Here is a 17,157-nt window from a genome sequence, read left to right as displayed (position 1 = left end):
TATAATATTGACTCAATATGATTCCCGTGAGAGGACGCGTTTTATGAGGAATTTCAGCCGTGATATATTTTGCTATTGATGTACTCAAAGCTATAACTTAAAATAAATTATCGAAAGGTAAGTTTGATAATATCATTTTGTTATTAAGTCTTAATTATAGTGAAGGGTACAGTTTATACTTATCACTGGTAGAAGGTTAATTTTGTCAACCATCTCATTACAGAAAACATGGATTTCATATTAAATTATCAATAGTAGAACTAGAACTTACTGTTGGAGACAGAGAAACTCAGCAGTTAGCTACTTATGTATCTAAGGATGGTTTGTTTGGGTATTAACACTTTTATTAATAAAGCAGAGAGCATCTTTATGGCCTAAGAAGGTGCACATGATAAAAATTACTGGTAATTTCAACAAGAAACGAAACTCGTAGGTTTGGCTCACATACAAAAACAAACAACAACAAATAAACTTACAGCTAATAGTTTAAACTTAATTATGTTCAGGTTAATTGTGGAGTTATTAGAAACAGTTTTTTGGATCTAGAATGGTGGACTAAGATCTCTAGATGACGTAAGAAGGTCGAAACGTTATTCTCTGCTTTATTAGTACAAGTGTTAATACCCATACCAGCCGTCTTGAGGTACATTTCTCGTCATCACAAGTTAGCTACTTAACAGTGCTAAGTCTTCTGTTTTCTCGTTCTCTCTCAAAATCAGACTCTGACAGAGTAAGTTAATCTATTAACAACAAGGAAATATTTGGCCCTTCCAATTTCAATAATCTTACACACCTTTCCTTGCAAAAAAATTTTACAATTTAGTAAGGAAATTGTCAGTTCCCTCTTTTATTTTTTAGTGTTAACTAAATAATAATAATAAAACTTCTGCATTGTAAAGTTTTGACCACCACTACTGTACTGGCAGTTTAGCCTATACCATTACTAACAAGTTGTTTCATAAGTCAATTACCTTTTAAGAATAAAAACTGATTTAATCTGCTTTTTTTCCCAATCATCCTAATATTTTCAGGATGTAATACAGTTAAATAAGAGTCTTTTACCATAATTGGATCCTCTGATAAAGTATTTTGAACTTTAACATTCTCTAAAATTGCCTCTTACCCATATTTTGTCAAGAGTGAAAACTTGGTTGAGAGATTCGAAGTATTTGTATAAAAACAATTACTGACAAGAAAACAAAGGTTTTTTGTCCATCAAGGCTGTACAATCCACTTATATATATGAAAATTAATTTAGCCCTGATGAAATAATACTTTGTTGAGCTTTCCCTTAATTTCAACCAAATTTTTGCATCCACCATATATTCCAAAGGCCAACTAACCTCTCAGAAAAATAAAATGATAAGCCAAAGATTATTCTTACCCTATCAAATTTATATTTCTTTACCCTTATTCTACTATGCTCTCCATGAAGAGTAAAAAAAATAAATCCATTAATAACCTTGAACACCTCAATCATATCCATTTTAACTCCTTGTATTTCAAGACAAAACTACTTCATAGATGTTAACTTGTTTCCTTATAATAACCTTTCCATTCCAATTACCATCTTAGTGGCTTCTCTTTGTCCCCTTTACAACAATTCTGTTTTATTTTAAAGATAAAAATTCAAATACTGTTTATATTCACTTTTCCTTCAAGCTGGATGTAAAATACTGATTTAATCTTCATTGGTAAAAAATGAAAAAAAGTAGACTTTAGTAACCCAGCATTCCTTTATCACCCCTCAAAGGCGGTATTGTCATCCTAATATCTCGCTTACCTTTAATAATGTATTTCTACAAAACTATTTTTACAATTTTATCCAAACTTTTTTGTTATATTCACCTTTTGATTCTATGATGTCCTGTTTAATTTTATTTTTGTACTTTTACTGGGCCACACTGACCTTTTATGTGTATCTTTTCTTCTGTAAGGAACATGTCTATCTGTATGTCTTGAATATTTAAGAATTACTTTTTAAATGCTTTCTATATTTGATCACTGATGTATCTCTTTAAGATTTGATTTTTTTAAATTGCTAAATAAACTTCTAATCTTTGTATGTGGTAAAACATCAAACATAATTTAACAGTCTTCACTTTCTCAACCATACATATTACAAGTTAGCATCAATTCCTAGCAAGTTACCTGATGTAGAAAACCATCCCAGTTTGATATAAAATTCCTGATAAATATATCCTTGTCAATAACTATAATCTTTATTTATGTATAGTTGTAAGTTTAATCCTGTAATCTGTAATAAATTCCAACTAAAAGCCATATCCACTTAAAGAAACCCCAATAGATCCCATTTAGTTATTTATAACATGAACTTTAACAGGGCCTCTTTATTGTTGTTCCCCCTCTATGTACTACTAATAAACAACCTGTATATAAATTAAACACATTTAACTGTGTCTTGGTTATTCACATTGTATTAACCTCCTCTGACAAGTTCTCTAAAGTCATCAGTTTTATTTGTGTCTTGGTTATTCACATTGTATTAAACTCCTCTGACAAGTTCTCTAAAGTCATCAGTTTTATTTGTACAGCACTACACTATTAACACTTTGGTTTATTTTGTTCTTACACGTGCATTGTCACAGTACACTATTTGTATGCCTGTATTTAGTTTATCTCAACCCTCACCTCTGTCTAGCCCTAGTTTATCTCAACCCTCACCTCTATCTAGCCCTAGTTTATCTCAACCCTCACCCTTGTCTAGCTCTAGTTTATTCCAGCCCTCACCTCTGTCTAGCCCTAGTTTATCTCAATCCTCACCTTTGTCTAGCCCTAGTTTATCTCAACCCTCACCTCTGTCTAGCCCTAGTTTATCTCAACCCTCACCTCTGTCTAGCCCTAGTTTATCTCAACCCTCACCTCTGTCTAGCTCTAGTTTATCCCAGCCCTCACCTCTCTCTAGCCCTAGTTTATCTCAACCCTCACCTCTGTCTAGCCCTAGTTTATCTCAATCCTCACCTTTGTCTAGCCCTAGTTTATCTCAACCCTCACCTCTGTCTAGCCCTAGTTAATCGCAGCTCTCACCACTATTTAGTCCTAGTTTATCCTAGCCTTCACTACAGTTTAACTCGAATTTAAACTTGTCCTTAGAATTGAGTTAATAGCAAGCCAGTTTATGCTCTATTTAGGTGTAAACCATTCATCAGATAAACTTTGCTGTTCTATCAAACTGACCTGTTTTCTTCTCTTCATGTATTAACCTAAGCCTAATCTTCAGCCCTAGTGATTTACTTATAACCTTATTCTCAAAAGTAAGTATCAGAAGTACTCTTGAGAGAATTACATTTTGTAAATCTTAATCCATCCACCTTTACTAATCAGTTAACTTCTATAATCTACTCTTTCCTATGGTAAGGTAAGCCTTTACGGGCACGACAAAAACTGCTTCACCACGAGTTACCTTTCTTACCCAATCTATGTACGTCACACCTTCTCTCTATATTTATATTATAGACTTATTCTAACTGTCTGCCTTGTAATATATCAAACTATATCAAACTACCACATTATCAGTGTAATGAATCAATCATGTACATTACTCTCAGAGTAATGATAGTAAATGTATTGAAGACCACACTTGTCTAACAAAATTCCAGCAATCGGTAATTGAGTTACTAAATGTCTTAAACCCAAGTACGGTTATTTACAAGATAACAAAAGAGTAAAGTTTAAACATTTCACAAAAATATAACAAATAACAATCAAGTGAATAGTTACAATATGTTATTTTAAATGTAGCACAAATCCTCGTGACAGCCTCCTTTAACTTTAGTCTATAACATTTTCACTTCCTTGTCTTGCTAGATAGAAGATACCTTCAAAGAACTGTTTCTATTGGATGCCTATCATTAAACTGTATGTAGTTTCTAATGTTAGTTTGTCAACACTTATGACTTTGTTTACCATGTACATATTTGATTTATTTGTGGTTTCTCTTAGCTATATTTTTATTTGCCTTACTAAATGCTACCTAACGTGCATCCCAATGTACACAATTAAATATTAGTTGCATAATTTTTATATTGAAGACACTGACCGACTTTCCTCCAGTGGTGATGTACTGATACCTACTTCATGTGTTTATATGTAAAACAATTCTAATATGTTAGTCATCTAGTGCATTATCTCATGGTGGGACAAGAAAACAACAACCTAAAGTTTGGTGAAATAGAAACACATAATATATAGATTATTGTTAAAACAGATTGCTAATACATAACATACAGTTTATTGTTAAAACAGATTGCTAATATATAACATATAGTTTATTGTTAAAACAGATTGCTAATACATAAGTTTATTGTTAAAAGAAACAGATTGCTAATACATAACATAGTTTATTGTTAAAACAGACTGCTAATACATAACATATAGTTTATTGTTAAACCAGATTGCTAATACATAACATATAGTTTATTGTTAAAACAGATTGCTAATACATAACATATAGTTTATTGTTAAAACAGATTACTAATACATAACATATAGATTATTGTTAAAACAGATTGCTAATACATAACATATAGTTTATTGTTAAAACAGATTACTAATACATAACATATAGATTATTGTTAAAACACATTGCTAATACATAACATATAGTTTATTGTTAAAACAGATTACTAATACATAACATATAGATTATTGTTAAAACACATTGCTAATACATAACATATAGTTTATTGTTAAAACAGATTGCTAATACATAACAGTTTATTGTTAAAAGAAACAGATTGCTAGCACAACATATAGTTTATTGTTAAAACAGATTGCTAGTACATATAGTTTATTGTTAAATCAGATTGCTAATACATAACATAGTTTATTGTTAATACAGATTGCTAGTACATAACATATAGTTTATTGTTAAAACAGATTGCTAACACATAACATAGTTTATTGTTAAAACAGATTACTAACACATAACATATAGTTTATTGTTAAAACAGATTACTAACACATAACATATAGTGTATTGTTAAAACAGATTGCTAATACATAATATAGTTTATTGTTAAAACAGACTTCTAATACATAACATATAGTTTATTGTTAAAACGGATTACTAATACATAACATATAGATTATTGTTAAAACAGATTGCTAATACATAACATACAGTTTATTGTTAAAACAGATTGCTAATACATAACATACAGTTTATTGTTAAAACAGATTGCTAATACATAACATATAGTTTATTGTTAAAACAGATTGCTAATACATAAGTTTATTGTTAAAAGAAACAGATTGCTAATACATAACATAGTTTATTGTTAAAACAGACTGCTAATACATAACATATAGTTTATTGTTAAAACAGATTGCTTATACATAACATATAGTTTATTGTTAAAACAGATTACTAATACATAACATATAGATTATTGTTAAAACAGATTACTAATACATAACATATAGATTATTGTTAAAACACATTGCTAATACATAACATATAGTTTATTGTTAAAACAGATTGCTAATACATAACATATAGTTTATTGTTAAAACAGATTACTAATACATAACATATAGATTATTGTTAAAACACATTGCTAATACATAACATATAGTTTATTGTTAAAACAGATTGCTAATACATAACAGTTTATTGTTAAAAGAAACAGATTGCTAACACAACATATAGTTTATTGTTAAAACAGATTGCTAATACATATAGTTTATTGTTAAAACATATTGCTAATACATAACATATAGTTTATTGTTAAAACCCATTGCTAATACATAACATATAGTTTATTGTTAAAACACATTGCTAATACATAACATAAAGTTTATTGTTAAAACAGATTGCTAGTACATATAGTTTATTGTTAAAACAGATTGCTAATACATAACATATAGTTTATTGTTAATACAGATTGCTAATACATAACATAAAGTTTATTGTTAAAACAGATTGCTAGCACATATAGTTTATTATTAAAACAGATTGCTAGTACGTAACATAGTTTATTGTTAAAACAGATTGCTAACACATAACATAGTTTATTGTTAAAACAGATTACTAACACATAACATATAGTTTATTGTTAAAACAGCTTACTAATACATAACATATAGATTATTGTTAAAACACATTGCTAATACATAACATATAGTTTATTGTTAAAACAGATTACTAATACATAACATATAGATTATTGTTAAAACACATTCCTAATACATAACATATAGTTTATTGTTAAAACAGATTGCTAATACATAACAGTTTATTGTTAAAAGAAACAGATTGCTAACACAACATATAGTTTATTGTTAAACCAGATTACTAATACATAACATATAGATTATTGTTAAAACACATTGCTAATACATAACATATAGTTTATTGTTAAAACAGATTGCTAATACATAACATATAGTTCATTGTTAAAACACATTGCTAATACATAACATAAAGTTTATTGTTAAAACAGATTGCTAGTACATATAGTTTATTGTTAAAACAGATTGCTAATGCATAACATATAGTTTATTGTTAATACAGATTGCTAGTACATAACATATAGTTTATTGTTAAAACAGATTGCTAACACATAACATATAGTTTATTGTTAAAACACATTGCTAATACATAACATATAGTTTATTGTTAAAACAGATTGCTAATACATAACATATAGTTCATTGTTAAAACAGATTGCTAATACATAATATAGTTTATTGTTAAAACAGACTTCTAATACATAACATATAGTTTATTGTTAAAACGGATTACTAATACATAACATATAGATTATTGTTAAAACAGATTGCTAATACATAACATACAGTTTATTGTTAAAACAGATTGCTAATACATAACATACAGTTTATTGTTAAAACAGATTGCTAATACATAACATATAGTTTATAGTTAAAACAGATTGCTAATACATAAGTTTATTGTTAAAAGAAACAGATTGCTAATACATAACATAGTTTATTGTTAAAACAGACTCCTAATACATAACATATAGTTTATCGTTAAAACAGATTGCTAATACATAACATATAGTTTATTGTTAAAACAGATTACTAATACATAACATATAGATTATTGTTAAAACACATTGCTAATACATAACATATAGTTTATTGTTAAAACAGACTGCTAATACATAACATATAGTTTATTGTTAACACAGATTGCTAATACATAACATATAGTTTATTGTTAAAACAGATTACTAATACATAACATATAGATTATTGTTAAAACACATTGCTAATACATAACATATAGTTTATTGTTAAAACAGATTGCTAATACATAACAGTTTATTGTTAAAAGAAACAGATTGCTAACACAACATATAGTTTATTGTTAAAACAGATTGCTAATACATAACATACAGTTTATTGTTAAAACACATTGCTAATACATAACATATAGTTTATTGTTAAAACACATTGCTAATACATAACAAAGTTTATTGTTAAAACAGATTGCTAGTACATGTAGTTTATTATTAAAACAGATTGCTAGTAATGCGTAACATATAGTTTATTGTTAAAACAGATTGCTAACACATAACATATAGTTTATTGTTAAAACAGATTGCTAATACATAACATAAAGTTTATTGTTAAAACAGATTGCTAATACATAACATAAAGTTTATTGTTAAAACAGATTGCTAATACATAACATAAAGTTTATTGTTAAAACAGATTGCTAGTACGTAACATATAGTTTATTGTTAAAACAGATTGCTAACACATAACATATAGTTTATTGTTAAAACAGATTACTAACACATAACATATACTTTATTGTTAAAACAGATTACTAACACATAACATATAGTGTATTGTTAAAACAGATTGCTAATACATAACATAGTTTATTGTTAAAACAGACTTCTAATACATAACATATAGTTTATTGTTAAAACGGATTACTAATACATAACATATAGATTATTGTTAAAACACAATGCTAATACATAACATACAGTTTATTGTTAAAACAGATTGCTAATACATAACATATAGATTATTGTTAAAACACAATGCTAATACATAACATACAGTTTATTGTTAAAACAGATTGCTAACACATAACATATAGTTTATTGTTAAAACATTGCTAGTACATAACATATAGTTTATTGTTAAAACATTGCTAGTACATAACATATAGTTTATTGTTAAAACAGATTACTAACACATAACATATAGTGTATTGTTAAAACAGATTACTAACACATAACATAGTTTATTGTTAAAACAGATTGCTAACACATAACATATAGTTTATTGTTAAAGCAGATTGCTAATACATAACATATAGTTTATTGTTCAAACAGATTACTAACACATAACATATAGTTTATTGTTAAAACAGATTGCTAATAGATAACATATAGTTTATTGTTAAAACAGATTGCTAATACATAACATATAGTTTATTGTTTAAACAGATTACTAACACAACATATAGTTTATTGTTAAAACAGATTGCTAGTACATAACATATAGTTTATTTTTAAAACAGATTGCTAACACAACATATAGTTTATTGTTAAAACAGATTGATAACACAACATATAGTTTATTGTTAAAACAGATTACTAATACATAACATATAGTTTATTGTTAAAACAGATTACTAATACATAACATAGATTATTGTTAAAACAGATTGCTAACACATAACATAGAGTTTATTGTTAAAACAGATTACTAACACATAACATATAGTGTATTGTTAAAACAGATTGCTAATACATAACATATAGTTTATTGTTAAAACAGATTGCTAATACATAACATATACTTTATTGTTAAAACAGATTACTAATACATAACATATAGTTTATTCTTAAAACAGATTGCTAATACATAACATATAGTTTATTCTTAAAACAGATTACTAATACATAACATAGTTTATTGTTAAAACAGATTGCTAACACAACATATAGTTTATTGTTAAAACAGATTGCTAATACATATAGTTTTTTGTTAAAACAGATTGCTAGTACATAACATATAGTTTATTGTTAAAACAGATTGCTAATACATATAGTTTATTGTTAAAACAGATTGCTAGTACATAACATATAGTTTATTGTTAAAACAGATTGCTAACACATAACATATAGTTTAATGTTAAAACAGATTGCTAATACATAAGTTTATTGTTAAAAGAAACAGATTGCTAATACATAACATATTTTATTGTTAAAACAGACTGCTAATACATAACATATAGTTTATTGTTAAAACAGATTGCTAATACATAACATATAGTTTATTGTTAAAACAGATTACTAATACATAACATATAGATTATTGTTAAAACACATTGCTAATACATAACATATAGAGTATTGTTAAAACAGATTGCTAACACAACATATAGTTTATTGTTAAAACAGATTTCTAATACATATAGTTTATTGTTAAAACAGATTGCTAGTACATAACATATAGTTTATTGTTAAAACAGATTGCTAACACATAACATATAGTTTATTGTTAAAACAGATTACTAACACATAACATATAGTGTATTGTTAAAACAGATTACTAACACATAACATAGTTTATTGTTAAAACAGATTGCTAGTACATAACATACAGTTTATTGTTAAAACAGATTGCTAATACATAACATATAGTTTATTGTTAAAACAGATTGCTAATACATAAGTTTATTGTTAAAAGAAACAGATTGCTAATACATAACATAGTTTATTGTTAAAACAGACTGCTAATACATAACATATAGTTTATTGTTAAAACAGATTTCTAATACATAACATATAGTTTATTGTTAAAACAGATTGCTAATACATAACATATAGTTTATTGTTAAAACAGATTACTAATACATAACATGTAGTTTATTGTTAAAACAGATTACTAATACATAACATGTAGATTATTGTTAAAACACATTGCTAATACATAACATATAGAGTATTGTTTAAACAGATTGCTAATACATAACATAGTTTATTGTTAAAACAGATTGCTAACATAACATATAGTTTATTGTTAAAACAGATTGCTAATACATATAGTTTATTGTTAAAACAGATTGCTAATACATATAGTTTATTGTTAAAACATATTGCTAGTACATAACATATAGTTTATTGTTGAAACAGATTACTAACACATAACATATAGTTTATTGTTAAAACATTGCTAGTACATAACATATAGTTTATTGTTAAAACAGATTACTAACACGTAACATATAGTGTATTGTTAAAACAGATTACTAACACATAACATAGTTTATTGTTAAAACAGATTGCTAGTACATATACTTTATTGTTAAAACAGATTGCTAGTACATATAGTTTATTGTTAAAACAGATTGCTAGTACATAACATATAGTTTATTGTTAAAACAGATTGCTAACACATAACATATAGTTTATTGTTAAAACAGATTGCTAATACATAACATATAGTTTATTGTCAAAACTGATTACTAACACATAACATAGTTTATTGTTAAAACAGATTGCTAGTACATATAGTTTATTGTTAAATCAGATTGCTAGTACATAACATATAGTTTATTGTTAAAACAGATTGCTAACACATAACATATAGTTTATTGTTAAAACAGATTACTAACACATAACATATAGAGTATTGTTTAAACAGATTGCTAATACATAACATAGTTTATTGTTAAAACAGATTGCTAACATAACATATAGTTTATTGTTAAAACAGATTGCTAATACATATAGTTTATTGTTAAAACAGATTGCTAATACATATAGTTTATTGTTAAAACAGATTGCTAATACATAACATATAGTTTATTGTTAAAACAGATTACTAATACATAACATATAGATTATTGTTAAAACACATTGCTAATACATAACATATAGAGTATTGTTAAAACAGATTGCTAACACAACATATAGTTTATTGTTAAAACAGATTTCTAATACATATAGTTTATTGTTAAAACAGATTGCTAGTACATAACATATAGTTTATTGTTAAAACAGATTGCTAACACATAACATATAGTTTATTGTTAAAACAGATTACTAACACATAACATATAGTGTATTGTTAAAACAGATTACTAACACATAACATAGTTTATTGTTAAAACAGATTGCTAGTACATAACATACAGTTTATTGTTAAAACAGATTGCTAATACATAACATATAGTTTATTGTTAAAACAGATTGCTAATACATAAGTTTATTGTTAAAAGAAACAGATTGCTAATACATAACATAGTTTATTGTTAAAACAGACTGCTAATACATAACATATAGTTTATTGTTAAAACAGATTTCTAATACATAACATATAGTTTATTGTTAAAACAGATTGCTAATACATAACATATAGTTTATTGTTAAAACAGATTACTAATACATAACATGTAGTTTATTGTTAAAACAGATTACTAATACATAACATGTAGATTATTGTTAAAACACATTGCTAATACATAACATATAGAGTATTGTTTAAACAGATTGCTAATACATAACATAGTTTATTGTTAAAACAGATTGCTAACATAACATATAGTTTATTGTTAAAACAGATTGCTAATACATATAGTTTATTGTTAAAACAGATTGCTAATACATATAGTTTATTGTTAAAACATATTGCTAGTACATAACATATAGTTTATTGTTGAAACAGATTACTAACACATAACATATAGTTTATTGTTAAAACATTGCTAGTACATAACATATAGTTTATTGTTAAAACAGATTACTAACACGTAACATATAGTGTATTGTTAAAACAGATTACTAACACATAACATAGTTTATTGTTAAAACAGATTGCTAGTACATATACTTTATTGTTAAAACAGATTGCTAGTACATATAGTTTATTGTTAAAACAGATTGCTAGTACATAACATATAGTTTATTGTTAAAACAGATTGCTAACACATAACATATAGTTTATTGTTAAAACAGATTGCTAATACATAACATATAGTTTATTGTCAAAACTGATTACTAACACATAACATAGTTTATTGTTAAAACAGATTGCTAGTACATATAGTTTATTGTTAAAACAGATTGCTAGTACATAACATATAGTTTATTGTTAAAACAGATTGCTAACACATAACATATAGTTTATTGTTAAAACAGATTACTAACACATAACATATAGTGTATTGTTAAAACAGATTACTAACACATAACATAGTTTATTGTTAAAACAGATTGCTAGTACATATAGTTTATTGTTAAAACAGATTGCTAGTACATATAGTTTATTGTTAAAACAGATTGCTAGTACATATAGTTTATTGTTAAAACAGACTACTAACACATAACATATAATTTATTGTTAAAACAGATTACTAACACATAACATATAGTTTATTGTTAAAACAGATTACTAACACATAACATATAGTTTATTGTTAAAACAGATTACTAACACATAACATATAGTTTATTGTTAAAACAGATTACTAACACAACATATAGTTTATTCTTAAAACAGTTTACTAACACATAAGATATAGTTTATTGTTAAAACAGATTACTAACATATAACATATAGTTTATTGTTAAAACAGATTGCTAATACATAACATATAGTTTATTGTTAAAACAGATTGCTAATACATAACATATAGTTTATTGTTAAAACAGATTGCTAATACATAACATATAGTTTATTGTTAAAACAGATTACTAACACATAACATATAGTTTATTGTTAAAACAGATTACTAACACATAACATATAGTGTATTGTTAAAACAGATTGCTAATACATAATATAGTTTATTGTTAAAACAGACTTCTAATACATAACATATAGTTTATTGTTAAAACGGATTACTAATACATAACATATAGATTATTGTTAAAACAGATTGCTAATACATAACATACAGTTTATTGTTAAAACAGATTGCTAATACATAACATACAGTTTATTGTTAAAACAGATTGCTAATACATAACATATAGTTTATTGTTAAAACAGATTGCTAATACATAAGTTTATTGTTAAAAGAAACAGATTGCTAATACATAACATAGTTTATTGTTAAAACAGACTGCTAATACATAACATATAGTTTATTGTTAAAACAGATTGCTTATACATAACATATAGTTTATTGTTAAAACAGATTACTAATACATAACATATAGATTATTGTTAAAACAGATTACTAATACATAACATATAGATTATTGTTAAAACACATTGCTAATACATAACATATAGTTTATTGTTAAAACAGATTGCTAATACATAACATATAGTTTATTGTTAAAACAGATTACTAATACATAACATATAGATTATTGTTAAAACACATTGCTAATACATAACATATAGTTTATTGTTAAAACAGATTGCTAATACATAACAGTTTATTGTTAAAAGAAACAGATTGCTAACACAACATATAGTTTATTGTTAAAACAGATTGCTAATACATATAGTTTATTGTTAAAACAGATTGCTAATACATAACATATAGTTTATTGTTAAAACCCATTGCTAATACATAACATATAGTTTATTGTTAAAACACATTGCTAATACATAACATAAAGTTTATTGTTAAAACAGATTGCTAGTACATATAGTTTATTGTTAAAACAGATTGCTAATACATAACATATAGTTTATTGTTAATACAGATTGCTAATACATAACATAAAGTTTATTGTTAAAACAGATTGCTAGCACATATAGTTTATTATTAAAACAGATTGCTAGTACGTAACATAGTTTATTGTTAAAACAGATTGCTAATACATAACATATAGATTATTGTTAAAACACATTGCTAATACATAACATATAGTTTATTGTTAAAACAGACTGCTAATACATAACATATAGTTTATTGTTAACACAGATTGCTAATACATAACATATAGTTTATTGTTAAAACAGATTACTAATACATAACATATAGATTATTGTTAAAACACATTGCTAATACATAACATATAGTTTATTGTTAAAACAGATTGCTAATACATAACAGTTTATTGTTAAAAGAAACAGATTGCTAACACAACATATAGTTTATTGTTAAAACAGATTGCTAATACATAACATACAGTTTATTGTTAAAACACATTGCTAATACATAACATATAGTTTATTGTTAAAACACATTGCTAATACATAACAAAGTTTATTGTTAAAACAGATTGCTAGTACATGTAGTTTATTATTAAAACAGATTGCTAGTACGTAACATATAGTTTATTGTTAAAACAGATTGCTAACACATAACATATAGTTTATTGTTAAAACAGATTGCTAATACATAACATAAAGTTTATTGTTAAAACAGATTGCTAATACATAACATAAAGTTTATTGTTAAAACAGATTGCTAATACATAACATAAAGTTTATTGTTAAAACAGATTGCTAGTACGTAACATATAGTTTATTGTTAAAACAGATTGCTAACACATAACATATAGTTTATTGTTAAAACAGATTACTAACACATAACATATACTTTATTCTTAAAACAGATTACTAACACATAACATATAGTGTATTGTTAAAACAGATTGCTAATACATAACATAGTTTATTGTTAAAACAGACTTCTAATACATAACATATAGTTTATTGTTAAAACGGATTACTAATACATAACATATAGATTATTGTTAAAACACAATGCTAATACATAACATACAGTTTATTGTTAAAACAGATTGCTAATACATAACATATAGATTATTGTTAAAACACAATGCTAATACATAACATACAGTTTATTGTTAAAACAAATTGCTAACACATAACATATAGTTTATTGTTAAAACATTGCTAGTACATAACATATAGTTTATTGTTAAAACATTGCTAGTACATAACATATAGTTTATTGTTAAAACAGATTACTAACACATAACATATAGTGTATTGTTAAAACAGATTACTAACACATAACATAGTTTATTGTTAAAACAGATTGCTAACACATAACATATAGTTTATTGTTAAAGCAGATTGCTAATACATAACATATAGTTTATTGTTCAAACAGATTACTAACACATAACATATAGTTTATTGTTAAAACAGATTGCTAATAGATAACATATAGTTTATTGTTAAAACAGATTGCTAATACATAACATATAGTTTATTGTTTAAACAGATTACTAACACAACATATAGTTTATTGTTAAAACAGATTGCTAGTACATAACATATAGTTTATTTTTAAAACAGATTGCTAACACAACATATAGTTTATTGTTAAAACAGATTGATAACACAACATATAGTTTATTGTTAAAACAGATTACTAATACATAACATATAGTTTATTGTTAAAACAGATTACTAATACATAACATAGATTATTGTTAAAACAGATTGCTAACACATAACATAGAGTTTATTGTTAAAACAGATTACTAACACATAACATATAGTGTATTGTTAAAACAGATTGCTAATACATAACATATAGTTTATTGTTAAAACAGATTGCTAATACATAACATATACTTTATTGTTAAAACAGATTACTAATACATAACATATAGTTTATTCTTAAAACAGATTGCTAATACATAACATATAGTTTATTCTTAAAACAGATTACTAATACATAACATAGTTTATTGTTAAAACAGATTGCTAACACAACATATAGTTTATTGTTAAAACAGATTGCTAATACATATAGTTTTTTGTTAAAACAGATTGCTAGTACATAACATATAGTTTATTGTTAAAACAGATTGCTAATACATATAGTTTATTGTTAAAACAGATTGCTAGTACATAACATATAGTTTATTGTTAAAACAGATTGCTAACACATAACATATAGTTTAATGTTAAAACAGATTGCTAATACATAAGTTTATTGTTAAAAGAAACAGATTGCTAATACATAACATATTTTATTGTTAAAACAGACTGCTAATACATAACATATAGTTTATTGTTAAAACAGATTGCTAATACATAACATATAGTTTATTGTTAAAACAGATTACTAATACATAACATATAGATTATTGTTAAAACACATTGCTAATACATAACATATAGAGTATTGTTAAAACAGATTGCTAACACAACATATAGTTTATTGTTAAAACAGATTTCTAATACATATAGTTTATTGTTAAAACAGATTGCTAGTACATAACATATAGTTTATTGTTAAAACAGATTGCTAACACATAACATATAGTTTATTGTTAAAACAGATTACTAACACATAACATATAGTGTATTGTTAAAACAGATTACTAACACATAACATAGTTTATTGTTAAAACAGATTGCTAGTACATAACATACAGTTTATTGTTAAAACAGATTGCTAATACATAACATATAGTTTATTGTTAAAACAGATTGCTAATACATAAGTTTATTGTTAAAAGAAACAGATTGCTAATACATAACATAGTTTATTGTTAAAACAGACTGCTAATACATAACATATAGTTTATTGTTAAAACAGATTTCTAATACATAACATATAGTTTATTGTTAAAACAGATTGCTAATACATAACATATAGTTTATTGTTAAAACAGATTACTAATACATAACATGTAGTTTATTGTTAAAACAGATTACTAATACATAACATGTAGATTATTGTTAAAACACATTGCTAATACATAACATATAGAGTATTGTTTAAACAGATTGCTAATACATAACATAGTTTATTGTTAAAACAGATTGCTAACATAACATATAGTTTATTGTTAAAACAGATTGCTAATACATATAGTTTATTGTTAAAACAGATTGCTAATACATATAGTTTATTGTTAAAACATATTGCTAGTACATAACATATAGTTTATTGTTGAAACAGATTACTAACACATAACATATAGTTTATTGTTAAAACATTGCTAGTACATAACATATAGTTTATTGTTAAAACAGATTACTAACACGTAACATATAGTGTATTGTTAAAACAGATTACTAACACATAACATAGTTTATTGTTAAAACAGATTGCTAGTACATATACTTTATTGTTAAAACAGATTGCTAGTACATATAGTTTATTGTTAAAACAGATTGCTAGTACATAACATATAGTTTATTGTTAAAACAGATTGCTAACACATAACATATAGTTTATTGTTAAAACAG

General features: G+C 24.8%; 1 protein-coding gene across 2 annotated transcripts in view; it reads left to right on the top strand.

Moving 5' to 3' along the window:
- The first annotated feature begins 28 nt into the window (after nt 1-28).
- Nucleotides 29-17,157, top strand: part of LOC143246924 (intraflagellar transport protein 74 homolog) — a 36,695-nt gene continuing 19,566 nt past the window's right edge. The window contains exon 1 of one of the 2 annotated variants that reach the window (XM_076494196.1): nt 29-117. The gene's annotated coding sequence lies outside the window, so the exon portion shown is untranslated. The remainder of the gene's footprint in view (nt 118-17,157) is intronic. The other variant, XM_076494197.1, reaches the window with a different exon arrangement.

This window comes from Tachypleus tridentatus, chromosome 3 (assembly GCF_004210375.1).
Source record: "Tachypleus tridentatus isolate NWPU-2018 chromosome 3, ASM421037v1, whole genome shotgun sequence".
Lineage (NCBI taxonomy): Eukaryota > Metazoa > Arthropoda > Merostomata > Xiphosura > Limulidae > Tachypleus > Tachypleus tridentatus.
This window is presented reverse-complemented; position numbering and strand designations above follow the sequence as displayed.